Below are 12,350 nucleotides of genomic sequence, written 5' to 3' on the forward strand. Positions count from 1 at the left end.
AGGCCGAGTGGGCAGGGGAAAGGTGGCCCCCCCAGCCCAGGCCTGAAAGCAGGGCCCCATCATGCCTTGTCCTGAGGCCTCCCAGGTGCAGGCGGTGGTGAGAGGGGAGCCTCAGCCAGAACCGCGGGGGCCGCTGAGGCCCATGAAGTGCCCGGAGGTGCTGTGGTCCCTGCTCCCCTCCACGCTCCCGGAGAAGTGCCACCTCCTCGGGACGGGCACAGAGCAGGGGGGCAGGCAGCCCGTCCTCAGGCCCAGCCCTGGGCAGCAGAGAGCTGACCTCCAAGGCCAGGGAGCAGCCCGGGGGCCAGGACTGGGGTGCACAGTGATGGTGGCCTGGGGAGGACCTTTGTGCAGCAGCAGAGGTGGCCACCCCCTGTGCCCACGCCCAGGAAGAAGGGGGCTGCAGTGTGGAGAGCGACAGGAGGGGAGAGGGCCGGCGAGGGGCAGCCCCCAGGGACGGTCCCTCAGGCAGCCCCTCCTCCCGCCGGGCCCCCCTCTGTGGCGGGGGCTCCCGCACCCTGTGCCCGCCCTCCCCCACTCTGCTCCCCGCCGTGGGGCGCAGTCCCGCAGGGACCCAACAGGGAGATTTTCCTCTTCGCTAATTGGAATCTGTCTGCCTTAGAGGCACATGAAAATTAAAACTGCAGGATTTAGTTCTCATCTTAAAGAAACCCGTTTCGCCCTTTGAGCTGATATTGGATGAGGACAAACAGGATGTCAGCCTGCACCCGACGGCAACGAAGGGCTCTGGGGCCGCCGGCGCTCAGCAGAGCCTCCACCCCAGGGGGCCTCCGCCCCGCACCCAGTGACCCGGTGCACGAGCCCTGGAGCAGGGCGCTCAGACCTCCTGCCGAAGCCTTTCTGGACCCGCCACCCCTACTCCCACCGCCAGCCCAGGAGCTCAGGCTTCTGTCCGGGGAATGCGGGGGGCCCCTTTCACCACGGGATCCTTCTCGGCTCTGAGTCAGCAAAACCGCAGCCCAACCATGGCTTTGACCTGGAGACTGGCCTTGGTGACGATTAATGCGGTGCCTTGGACACCGGGTTGGCACCCGAGCCACAAAGCCGGGGCACAGTGGGCCTATGGGCCTCCAGGGTGGGGGCTGGTGTTGCCCGGGGACAGAGCGAGTGGGTGCAGGGCCCCGTCTGGGGCTGGGGCTGTGGGCGCAGTGCGCAAATTGGCAGGGTGTCCGGGTCCTTCCCTGGCTCGAGGGTAGCCCCCGTGGGGGGCAGCCAGGACTCAGCAGTGCGACCCTCTGGAGCCTTGGCTGCTGCCATGGTGAAGGTCCCAAGTCAGCCAGGCTGGGCCTCGGGGCCAGCTGTGTAGATGGACGGCCGTCCAGGGGGCTGCGGAGGGCTTTTGGACGCGTTGCAAGGGCTGCCGTCGGGCACCCCTGAGGGAGGCGAGGGCCCTCCATGGATAAATACAGGCCCTATTTCTCCTTTTCATTCCAGGGTGCATGGGCCCTCAGGCCTGTGGCTCCCTGCCCCCAGTGCAGCCCCGACACCAGCTGAGTGTCTTTTGTGACTCAGTTCAACTCCGACAGCAGCCAGTTGGCCCAGCCCCGCACGTGAGGGCTGCACCCTACGAGACCGTCCCCACTTCAGATGCCCCGTCACACATTCCCAGGTGACACACAAGTGCTGCTGCCCCAGCTACCAATTCAGAGCTCCCTGGTCAGGACTTAGTCATTTGCTGGTCAGGATTTAGTCATTCGCAGGCCCCAGGCCGGCTCGTTGAATAATAAGTGTGTAGAGGAACTGCCAGCGGAAGAGCCGGCAGGGTGGGGTCTGCAGGGCGCGGGGGGTGCCCCCCTCCCAGCACAGGGGTGGGGGTCTCCCAAACCCAAGCCTCTGAGATGGTTGCGGGGAACTGGTCATGAAGCCAGTGTCAGCGCCCCCAAACCCCCATCTCCCAGAGAGTGGGGCCGAGGATGAAAGTTTCAGCTCCCAGGCACAGCCTGGTCCCCCTGGGACCAGCCCGACCCGAGAGCCACGCAGAGTCACCTCGTTGGAACAAGACACCGCCAGCCCCCAGGAAATTCCAAGGGATTACCACGCGCAGTGTCAGGAACCAGGCCGAGGCCACTACCTGTGGTTTGTTTCTCAGGCCCTCGAGCCCGGGGTGAGCGTCATGCAACCAGTCACAGGATGTAAGAGAAAAGGGCTGAGCTTCCCTGTGGAAGAGGGAATTCTGCCTCAGACGTCAGCTGGCCCCGTGTCTGCCTGCTGCCTGCGGCCCCGCAGACTTCAGACTTGCCACCCGCCGAGATAACCCGGGCACGCGCGAGCGCAGCCCACTCGGGATCCTTCTCAGGAGGTTCCTGACCAGTGGGACAGTGATGCTGGGGGCGGGGCACCCCCTGCTGGGATGTGGGCGGAGCCCAGGGGCACCCCAGCACACCCCTCTGTGCTGCCCCCAACCCCTGGGGTCCTTCTCTGTCTGCAATAAGGCTCGGCGTTGGGGTGGCCAGGGAGGGGCGAAGGGGGAGGGGTGCCAGATGAAGTACAGGTCCGCGGTTAAATGCGAATTTCAGATTAAACAGTGAATGAGGCAGATTTATACGAAAATTCTTCACCTTGACCAAAAATTCCAAGTTCATCTTGCTTTCACTTGGAGTTTTGTTTTTTTTTTTTTTTTTTTTTTTTTGCCATTTCTTGGGCCGCTCTCGCGGCATATGGAGATTCCCAGGCTAGGGGTCCAATCGGAGCTGTAGCCATCGGCCTACACCAGAGCCACAGCAACGCGGGATCCGAGCCGCGTCTGCGACCTACACCACAGCTCACGGCAACGCCGGATCCTTAACCCACTGAGCAAGGGCAGGGACCGAACCCGCAACCTCATGATTACTAGCTGGGTTCGTAACCGCTGAGCCTCAAGGGGAACTCCAGCTGGGACCTTTTCAAAACTACTGTCACAACCATGTACACGGGGACCGCTGCGCCTCTGCCAGCAGGGTGGGTGCAGGGAGGGCCACTGCTTTGCGGCAGGGACAGTCAGTGGCCTGGGGAGTGACTCTGCTGAGTCTGGCTGCCAGGAACGGCAGGAGCCTGGTTCCCGTGAATCTCTGCGTGACCTGCTGGATCCGTAGCTGTTCCCTCATTGTCCCGGGATGTGCAGCGTTCACAGGACACGAGCTCCAGCCAAGAGGCCCCCTGGCGCTCACGGGGAAGTGGAGGCGGGGGGGGGGGGGACACCCACCAGAGCCGCACCTTCCACTGGAGCTTCGTGAAACAGAAGTGTTCGCCCCTCGAGGGGCTCTCTGGGGTTCGAGTGCTGCTGGACACCCCGGGGGACACCCACCTGAGACCTCTGGTGCCCACCCCCCACCACCCGCAGGCCCCGCGTCCAGGCCCCCCTGACGACAGAGAGCAGCAGGAACCTGACCGCAGGCGGCCTCCAGACCCCTCCAGCCCCCTCGAACTCCAGTGTGGGAACCCTCGTGTGGCCTGGCTTTCAGGGGCACCGCGGGGGGCCGGTCCTCTCAGGCTCGGCCAGGGCCACCGGACTCCCTGTGGTGTGTTGGCCTTGCCGGGCTGGGGCCCTCTTCAGCCGCCTCGTCCCCGAAGCCGGGGCCGCTGGTCACAGTGCAGGCAAGAGGCCGCCTCTGCACCTGGAGATGCCGGGCCCTCCTGCCCCTTCTCGTTCTGCTCCGATGACAGCAGTACAGCTGCTCGTTGGACTTTATTGAGAAAACATGAAGATAAATGTTAGGAACCAAATTAAAATTACCCGTGATCACACCCAACAGAGGGAGTCATAGACGCCGCTCTGGTAGGTTTCTTCCAGAGGAGTCTGTGCCCACGCACACTGGTAGAGACACACGTACACAGATGCGTGCTCACAGGCATGCACACATGTGCACACAGATACACACTCGCACACATGTACATGCAGCTCCGTACCCACGTGCACACACACAGTTGAAGTCATTCTGTGCAAAGAACCGTTTTTCTCATGCATTAAAATTTGTTCAGAGGAGGAGTTCCCAGCATGGGCGGTGGAAACGAATCCGACTAGGAACCACGAGGATGCGGGTTTGATCCCTGGCCTCACTCAGTGGGTTAAGGATCCGGCGCTGCTGTGAGATGCGGTGCAGGTCGCAGACGCAGCTGGGATCTGGCGGGGCTGTGGCTCTGGCGTAGGCCGACAGCTGCAGCAGCTCAGATTAGACGCGGAGCCTGGGGACCTCCATAGGCTGTGGGTGTGGCCCCCCCACCAAAAAAAAGCAAAAAAATAGAATAAAATTTGTTCAAAGGAGCAGGATTTTTTGTATAACAACCTTGTAAGTCAACCATGCTTCAATGGTTTTTTAGAAAGAGCGGGTTTTAAGGGACCGTGGGGCACGGGGAACTTGCTGCTCTGACTTCCGGAGGTGCCGTTTGATTCCCTGACTTTGTGTTTACAAACCAGCCCTGACAAGCTCGTCTGCCTTTGTCTGAGGAGGCCACGCTCCCTGGGAAGGCCTCCCCTGGGAGTTCTGGATCCAGCCCTGAGGACACTTCAAAGACTCTTGGTATAGAAAGCCAAGCAGCTCTTTGCAGGGGGTGGGGGACATTCCTGGAGTTCCCGCTGTGGCACCCTGGGTTAGGGACCCAACTGCAGCGACTTAGTTTGCCCAGGAGTGTGGGTTTGATCCCTGGCCCAGTGCAGTGGGTTAAAGATCTGGCGTAGCTGCAGCCGTGGTAGAGGTTGCAGCTGCAGCTCAGATTCAGTCCCTGGCTGAGGAACGTCCATATGCTGCAGGTGCGGCCGTAAAAAAAAGATAACCTAAAAGGGAGTATTTGAAGTGGAATTTGACGCGATTTTAAATAAGTGGCGGATGCGCGTGTGGGAAATAAAACCATGGCTGTGCTTCCCTTTTTGTAATGTGAAGGAGTTGTCCCCAGTGTCGAAATAACAGCAAAATATCAGTTCATTAGGAAGAATATTGTAGCCGTCGTGGCTACTCCCCAGGCTGAGCCCCGCCCTGCTCTCCCTTTGGACGAGAAGTGCGGCGAGGGCCCCCCGGCCTCGGGCCTCTCGCACGCCGACCACGGGCCTCGGCCTGCCTCTGACCTCTCTGACCTCTCTGACCTGGTCCGTGCTGCACGGCTGTGGCCCAACCCTGAGGCTCAAGGAGACGGCCCAGTCAGGCAGGGCTGGGAGGGGTGCCCTCACCCCCCAGGCCACCAGCTCTCAGCCGCTCTTCCATCTGCCCCAACCCCCCGAGATGCACGCTTTCCCAGGACCCCGTGGCTGTCGCCGCGTGGCCATAGCAAACTGTCCTCCTGGCTGTCGGGTGTCACATGTCTGGGTGGCCTCGGGTCTGGGTTGTGTTTGCAGAGGCAGCCGCAGCTGCCTCCCTGGAGCCGCTTCGCACGTGGGTTGGGGACTGCGGGCTGGGGGGCCGCCCGCCGCTCGGGATGACGTGTGGCCCTGGACCCCCCACACCCCCATTCCCCGCTGGCCAGGGGCGAGCACACGTGTGAGGCATGTGAGTGTGTGTGAGGGTCGCTCCCGGGAGGCGGACGCAGGCACAGTTGGGGTGTGAGGGGCTCGGGGGGACGTGCTCCTGAGAAGTGGCAGGGGAGTGTCAGACGGGACAGTCTGGGCCAAGCCAGCGGGCGATGTCGCCAGGCAGCTTGTGGGTCTTGGTGCCTCCTCCCAGGCCGGCCTCTTCCCGCTTGATTCTCTGTCTTCAGGAAGCTGCCGTCTGATCCGTCGTGGCGGCTGCATCTGAAGAGGAAGCTGGCAGCAGCTCAGCTGTTATCAGGGATGGATGGCACAGGGAGGGGGCAGAGATGGGGTGGGGTTGGGGGGGTCATGTGGGCACCGGAGGCACGAGTCATCTCGCGGTGGACCCTTCCTGATGCCCACACCGAGAGCCCACTTTCCTAAAACCTGCTAGTTAAACGGTTTGCACCAAGTCCCCCAAAGCCTCTGGCGGTGAGAGCCTGAGGACCAGGACCGGGGCCGGGCAGGGTGCAGCCCGCTGTGGGCATGAGCCGGTGGGCCCCGGATGGCTGGGGTCAGGAGCAGAAGCCAGCGCTCTGGGTGTAGCGAGGTGGCCCTTACGTATCTTCAAGTCCTTTTGTCCTGTTTTCAGAATTTGGAAGGTGCCCTAATTTTATTCTTAACTCTTTAAAAATAGCTTTATAACTCACACACCATACGATCCACCCATTTAAAATGTGCAGTTCAAGCGCGTGGGTTTGTTCATAGACGCCACACCCGGCACAGCCCTCAGCTCGGCCCACTGGAGGCGTTTCCATCTCCTGCAGCTGCCCCCCGCCCCCCAGCTCCTGGCAGCCACTTATCTCCTCTCTGTAAACGGATTGACCCTTTCTGGACCTTTCACGGGGACCTTTGCATCCGGCTGCTTTCGTCTGGCGGGATGTTTTCGAGGTTCGCCCGTGTTGCGGCGGGTGTCCCAACTCCCTTCTTTCGCCGGCTGAGTATGTCCCGCGAGTGGAGGGACCACATTTAATCTCATCCGCTGACGGAAGGTACCTTCTGTCACCTTTGGGCTCTGTGACTAACTCTGCCCTGAACACAGGCTCACCTTCTCTGGGGCGCACACCCTGGAGCGGAATTGCCGGCTCACGTGCTCCCTGCAGGGGGAGCGTCGGGGAACCGTGGGGCTGTGGTCCAACGCGGCTGCACGGCTAGGCGTCCCCACCCCATGCAGAGCCCGCGGCTCCATCGCGCCCCTCCCAGCGCTGCCCACCCCGTCTTTGGTTCTGGCCGTCCTAGAGGACGTCCCCGGTTCTTGGGGCTCCCAGCACGTCCCAAGGAAAGGCTGAAGCAGGTGAGTGTCCAACAGTGGGAATCGGAGGAATAGGTGACAGTGGCCGCGCATGGCGCGAGCCCAAGGACGACCACGTCTGTGAACTGCGAAGGGCGAGCGAAGACCCCTGTGAACCATCAAGATCCCGAAACGATTGCAAAACTTTTAGGCAGAAACAGAGTTAAAAACGAAACTGGTGAGAGCCTCTAGTTCTCCTGATCCTGCATGCTAAAGTTTGTTTTCTTCCTTTTCTTCCTTTTTCAGAATATTTAATTTTTAGAGTAAAATGGGCACATACAAAGGGCTCAGAGCAGTTTCTCGGTATTGTTGCGGATGTTGCTTTTGCCGTTATTTTTAAGTGTTACTATTTTCTCCTTCAGGAAAGGAAGTAGCTCTTGATTAGTTACGTATCTTCCAAGACATGCATCATAGTATCAATCCATGATTTGCATTTACATCACTGGCGAGATTTTTCAACTCTTGTATAATTTTTTTTTTAATCATTTTAGGGCTGCACCCACGGCATATGGAGATTCCCAGGCCAGGGGTCGAATCGGAACTGCAGCTGCCAGCCTGCACCACAGCCACAGCCACACCAGATCCTTAACCCCCCGAGCAAGGGAAGATATTGAACCCATGTCCTCATGGGTACTTGTTGGGCTTGTTACTGCTGAGCTGAAATGGGAACTCCAATATTTTTAATTCTAGAGGACAACGCAAATCTACACATTCACCCCCAACTTGTCTTTTTTTTGTCACACCCGGAGAATGTGGAAGTTCCCAGGCCAGGGATCCAACGTGTACCACAGCTGCATCAACGCCAGCCCCTTAACCCGCTGCACCCCACGGGAACTTCCACAATGGGTCCTGAAAGAGCATCTTTAGCAATAGCAGCTCCTGGGAAAGGAAGTCTCCTGGGAGAGGACGAGGGACCTCACCAAAGGGGAAGTTTCTTTCTGCCTGTGCCCTCCAGTCTAAGAGGTATCTTTTAATGTATTTTTTTAAATATATATTTTTTTTGCTTTTTAGGGCTGCACGTGCGGCATATGGAAGTTCCCAGGCTAGGGGTCAAATAGGAGCTGTTGCTGCCAGCCTACACCACCGCTCAAAGCAATGCCTGATCCGAGCTGCGCCTGCGACCTACACCACAGCTCATGGCAACACCGGATGCTTAACCCACTGAGCGAGGCCAGGGATTGAACCCGCATCCTCATGGATGCTAGTTGGAGTCCTCTCCACTGAGCCACAAGGGAACTCCTCTCCTTTCTTTTTCCCTTGATCCCCCTCACCCATTTCTGCCACCACCAGCCCCCGGCCCCCTCCACTGCTGGCTCTTGCAACCTCCAATCTGTCTTCTGCGAGTGTGTTCTTTCTTTTGTTAGTTTGTTCTTACTGTTTAATCCCACATGCAGATGAAATCATGCAGTCTTTGTCTTTTTCTGCCTGATTATCTCACTTAGCTCGATGTCCCTGATGTCCATCCATCTCGTCATAAATGGCAAGGTTTTCTTTTGCTTCATCTGAATATTAACCTAGGGTAGGCGTGTACCCTACCTTCTTTTTCTATCCGTCTGTTGGTGGACACGGTGGACATGAGGGGTTTTTCCATATCCTGGCAGCTGTAAACAATGCTGCCATGAACATGGGTTACGGACACCTTCTTGTTTTCTCTTTCAGCTGCCCCCATGGCATATGGAAGTTCCTGGGCCAGGGATCGAATCTGAGCTGGAGCTGCGACCTATGCCACACCGGCAGCAACGCTGGATCCTCAGCCCGCTGTACCCGGCCGGGGGATTGAACTGGTGCCTCCGCAGTGATGAGCCGGATCCTTAGCCCACTGCGCCACAGCCAGAACACCCAGACATCTCTTCGAGTTGAGAGTTTGGTTTGATTCGGATAAATACCTAGCAGTGGGATTGCTGGACCAGCTGGTAGAGTCACCTGTTTAATTTTTTGAGGAGCCTCCCTGCTGTTCTCCACGCCCGCCGCCCCGGTTTGCGTTCCCCCCACCAGCGCGCGCCGGTGCCCTTTGGCGCACGCTCTCTCCGGCGCTCGCTCTTTCTTGCCTTTTTGGTGACGGCCGTTCTGACAGGGGCGAGGCGATGTCTCACTGCGGTTTGATTAGATTCCCCGACAAGGAGTGACACTGAGCATCTCTTCCTGTGCCCGTGGGCCATCTGTATGTCTTCTTCGGAAAAATGCCTCTGCAGCTCTTTTGCCCACCTTTAAATCAACTGTTTGGTTTTTCCTATTGGATTGTATGCGTTCTTTATATATTCAGGATACTGACTCCTTATCAGACCTGATCTGCGGAGATTTTCTCCGCGTCCGTAGGTCGCCGTTTTGCTCTGGTGATGTTTCCCGTGCTGTGCAGAAGCTTCTAGAGCAGTGTCATCCCACGTGTTTATTTTTACTTTTGCTGCCTTTGCTTTTGGTCTCAAATCCAAAACGTCACCGCCAAGACCTGTGTCACGAAGCATATGCTGCCCAAGGTTCCTTCTAGGAGGTTTATGCTTTCAGGTCTTACGGCCAAGGCTGTAACCTGTTTTGAGTTCGGGTGTGTGTGTAGGCCTCATGCTTTGGCTCGTGGCCGTCCTGTTCCCAGCACCACTTATCGAAGAGACTGTCCTTTTCCTAATCGCATATTCTTGGCTCCTTGTCTTGAATGAACAGATGATCCGTGGGTGGGTTCATTCCGGACTCTCCAGTCTCGTGCATCCTTCTACGTGTGTCCGTTTTTACGACAGCACCACACCATTTGAATGCTGGAGCTTTGTCACATAGACTGAAATCAGGACGTGGGATGCTTCCAACTTTGGTTCCTTTTCCTCAACTTCCAACTTTTGTTCCTTTTCCAGTTCCCCGGTCATCATCCCAGTTCCCCAGCTTCCAGCCCTTCCTGCTCCCCTTCCCTTACAGCTAGCTCTTCCTGCTCTTTGACCAATGCCGCTGCTCAGCCTCTCTCTTTAGGCCCAAACCAAGTCCTGGTTCCAAAGATTGAGTGGATGAGCCAGGCCTGCTGATGGTAGACACAGTTAACGCGGAGAACTTGGTCGAAATCACAGTCTTCGGACGACCAACTGTACAACATCGGGTGAAGAACGTCCTCCTTAGCCTAGCGTCGAGGCACCGAGAGCATCGTGCCCGAGCTGAAAAGATGGAACAACTCGAGGAGTTCTTGAAGGCCCTTGCATCAGGTCCCTAGAACCCCCAGCATCCTGTTGCATAAGCATTGTCAGGAGCATGAGAACAGTCCTGCTTCTGCTACTCAAGTTCAAGAGAAGCAAATATCCTTAAATCTCTGCATTTTTTTCCTGTGTCCTGATGGTTTATTATTTTGATGTAAATGTGAGTTTGTAATGCCACTGAGTAAATAAATGAATTTCCTTTTTTGTTCAATAGCATAAAGACCTTTTCTCACTAAAAATAAAAGCAAATTTATTAAAAAAAAAAAAGGCATCTTTTCCTCAAGATGCCTTTGGCTCTTTGGGGGTGTTTCGTGGCTCCATACAAATTTTAGGATTATTCATTCTATTTCTCTGAAAGAATGCCATTGGAATTTTGACAGGGTGGCACTGAATCTGTAGATTGCTTTGGGTAGTGGGGACATTTTTAACAGTGTTGAGTCTTCTGATCCATGAGCACGGGACACCTTTTCAGTTACTTGATTCTTTGTCAATTTCTTTCCCGAATGTCTTGTAGTTTCAATATAAAGGTCTTTGACTCTCTGGTTAAAGTTGCTCCTAGATATTTTATTCCATCTTACGTCATTATAAATAGGAATGTTTTCTTTATTTCTCTTTCTGCTAGTTGTTAGTGTACAGAAATGCCGCCGATCTTTGTGTATTGATTTTCGTGTCCTGCGACTTTACTGAGTGCATTTATTAATTCTAACATTTGGTGGCGTCTTTAGGGTTTTCTGCATACACTACCATGTCACCTGCAAATGGGGACAGTTTGACGTCTTCCTTTCTAATGCGAATGCCTCATATTTCTTTTTCTTGCCCATTTCCCTGGCGAGGACTTCCAATTCCCTGCTGAATGGATTGGTGAGAATGGGCATCTTGTCTTGTTCCATGTTTTTAAGCTGATTTTCTCATTACAAAACCAACCCATGCTTCTTAAAGAACACGCACAAAACCCCGACAGTCAGAAATCACCTTCAGCACCACCCCCATCCACCCAGGACGACTCCTTTAAGCCTGGTCTTGTCTTCTCAGAAACGTCATGGGGCAGGCATGTGTGTGGGTAGGTGTGTGTCTGTAACCCAAGTGAGCTCATAGGACACCGCTGTCTTAGAGCCAGATGTTTGACCAGCCCCAAAGGGTGAATGCTTAGTTCTTTTGAAATGTGCCCCTTACCAGCAGCATCAGGCGGAGCAGCTGGTGAAGGAGTGGAGGAAAGAGCGCGAGAAGACGGGGGCTCAGGGCCCTGTAGAGAAACCCAAGGACGTGTTTGCAGAACAAGAGACCAGGGGGCGTAGCTTGGACCCCACGGCCCTCGTCTCTGCTTGGGTGTGGCTGGGCTTGTCCACAGGAAAATGTTTTAAAGTGTGGAAAGGGGCCAGAGCAATCTGGAAAATGGAAGAAGATGTATGGTTCTTACAAGGTTGCTCTGGCGGACCCAGCGGGTGGGGCCGGAGGGCCCCTCCCCACCTTCTTCCAGCCAAGCTGTCCCCACCCTGCTCCTCCCTGAGTCCCTGGCGCTGACCACAGGCCCACATGGGCAGGTGGGAGAAGGGACCCCAGGCCTCGCTCAGAGGGGACCCCAGGCCTCGCTCGCTGGCATTTCATATTAAAACAAAAGTAATTCACAAGCGTCAGCAATGAGATAACCTTTAATGGGACTTTAATTTTCCAATGAATATTTACGAGCTGTTGCCAGGCTCAGCTGAGCGAGTGGGTGTCCTGGAGCCTGGGAGTTCCTGATTCTCGGCTGAGGGGTGATGGCCTGCTTACCGCTCCCAGGAGCTCCGGAAGGGGCCGGCCTCCCTGGAATCCTGTCCTCCCAGGCCAGGGCATCGGCCTGGCGCCCCCCACACCCCTTCCCACCTGGGCTGAGCACTCAGCCTTGGCCTCACCCCCCCAGCCCAGCCAGGGCTGGGACCCAGGATGTTCCCCTGTCCTCCAAGGGGGGAAGCGTGAATTCTCCAGCCCACTTCCTCTCCCGCCCGCCCCCAGTGTTATCAAGCAAAGACCTTGAGGTCTAAGCTTCTGCCTGTGTTTAAAGGGAGGCCCAGTGGTGAGAAGGGGCCTCTGGTTTGAAAGGGAAAACGCGAGGGTTTTTCTGAGTGACAGAGTAGCCGAGATTTAGGGTCTGTCCCCTTCCCCCTTAGGAGAAGTGCCGGGGCCCCTGAGTCCTCAGAAACAGTGAGGAGTCCTGGCGTCCCAGCGAGGACGCCCTGGTTACAGACGGTGCTGGGCCTTCTCTGCTGTGCACACGTCCTGCAGATGAGAGCTGGCTGCGTCCGTGGTCAGGGGCTGGCCCAAGCGAGAGCCTTGAGGCAGGAGGTTCCAGCAGTTTCCTTGGAGAGGCCCAAGGTGGAGGCCACAGCTGGAGAGCTGTGGTGACAGGCAGTCC

General features: G+C 56.7%; 1 long non-coding RNA gene across 2 annotated transcripts; it reads left to right on the plus strand.

The window, feature by feature from the left end:
• Window positions 5,839–10,169, plus strand: LOC110256842. 2 transcript variants are annotated; one of them, XR_002338865.1, is made up of 2 exons: window positions 5,839–6,791; window positions 9,728–10,169. It is a non-coding gene; the product is annotated as an uncharacterized LOC110256842 (long non-coding RNA). The 2 variants fall into 2 exon arrangements; XR_002338866.1 differs by lacking the exon at window positions 5,839–6,791 and adding an exon at window positions 7,362–7,751.

This window comes from Sus scrofa, chromosome 14 (assembly GCF_000003025.6).
Source record: "Sus scrofa isolate TJ Tabasco breed Duroc chromosome 14, Sscrofa11.1, whole genome shotgun sequence".
Lineage (NCBI taxonomy): Eukaryota > Metazoa > Chordata > Mammalia > Artiodactyla > Suidae > Sus > Sus scrofa.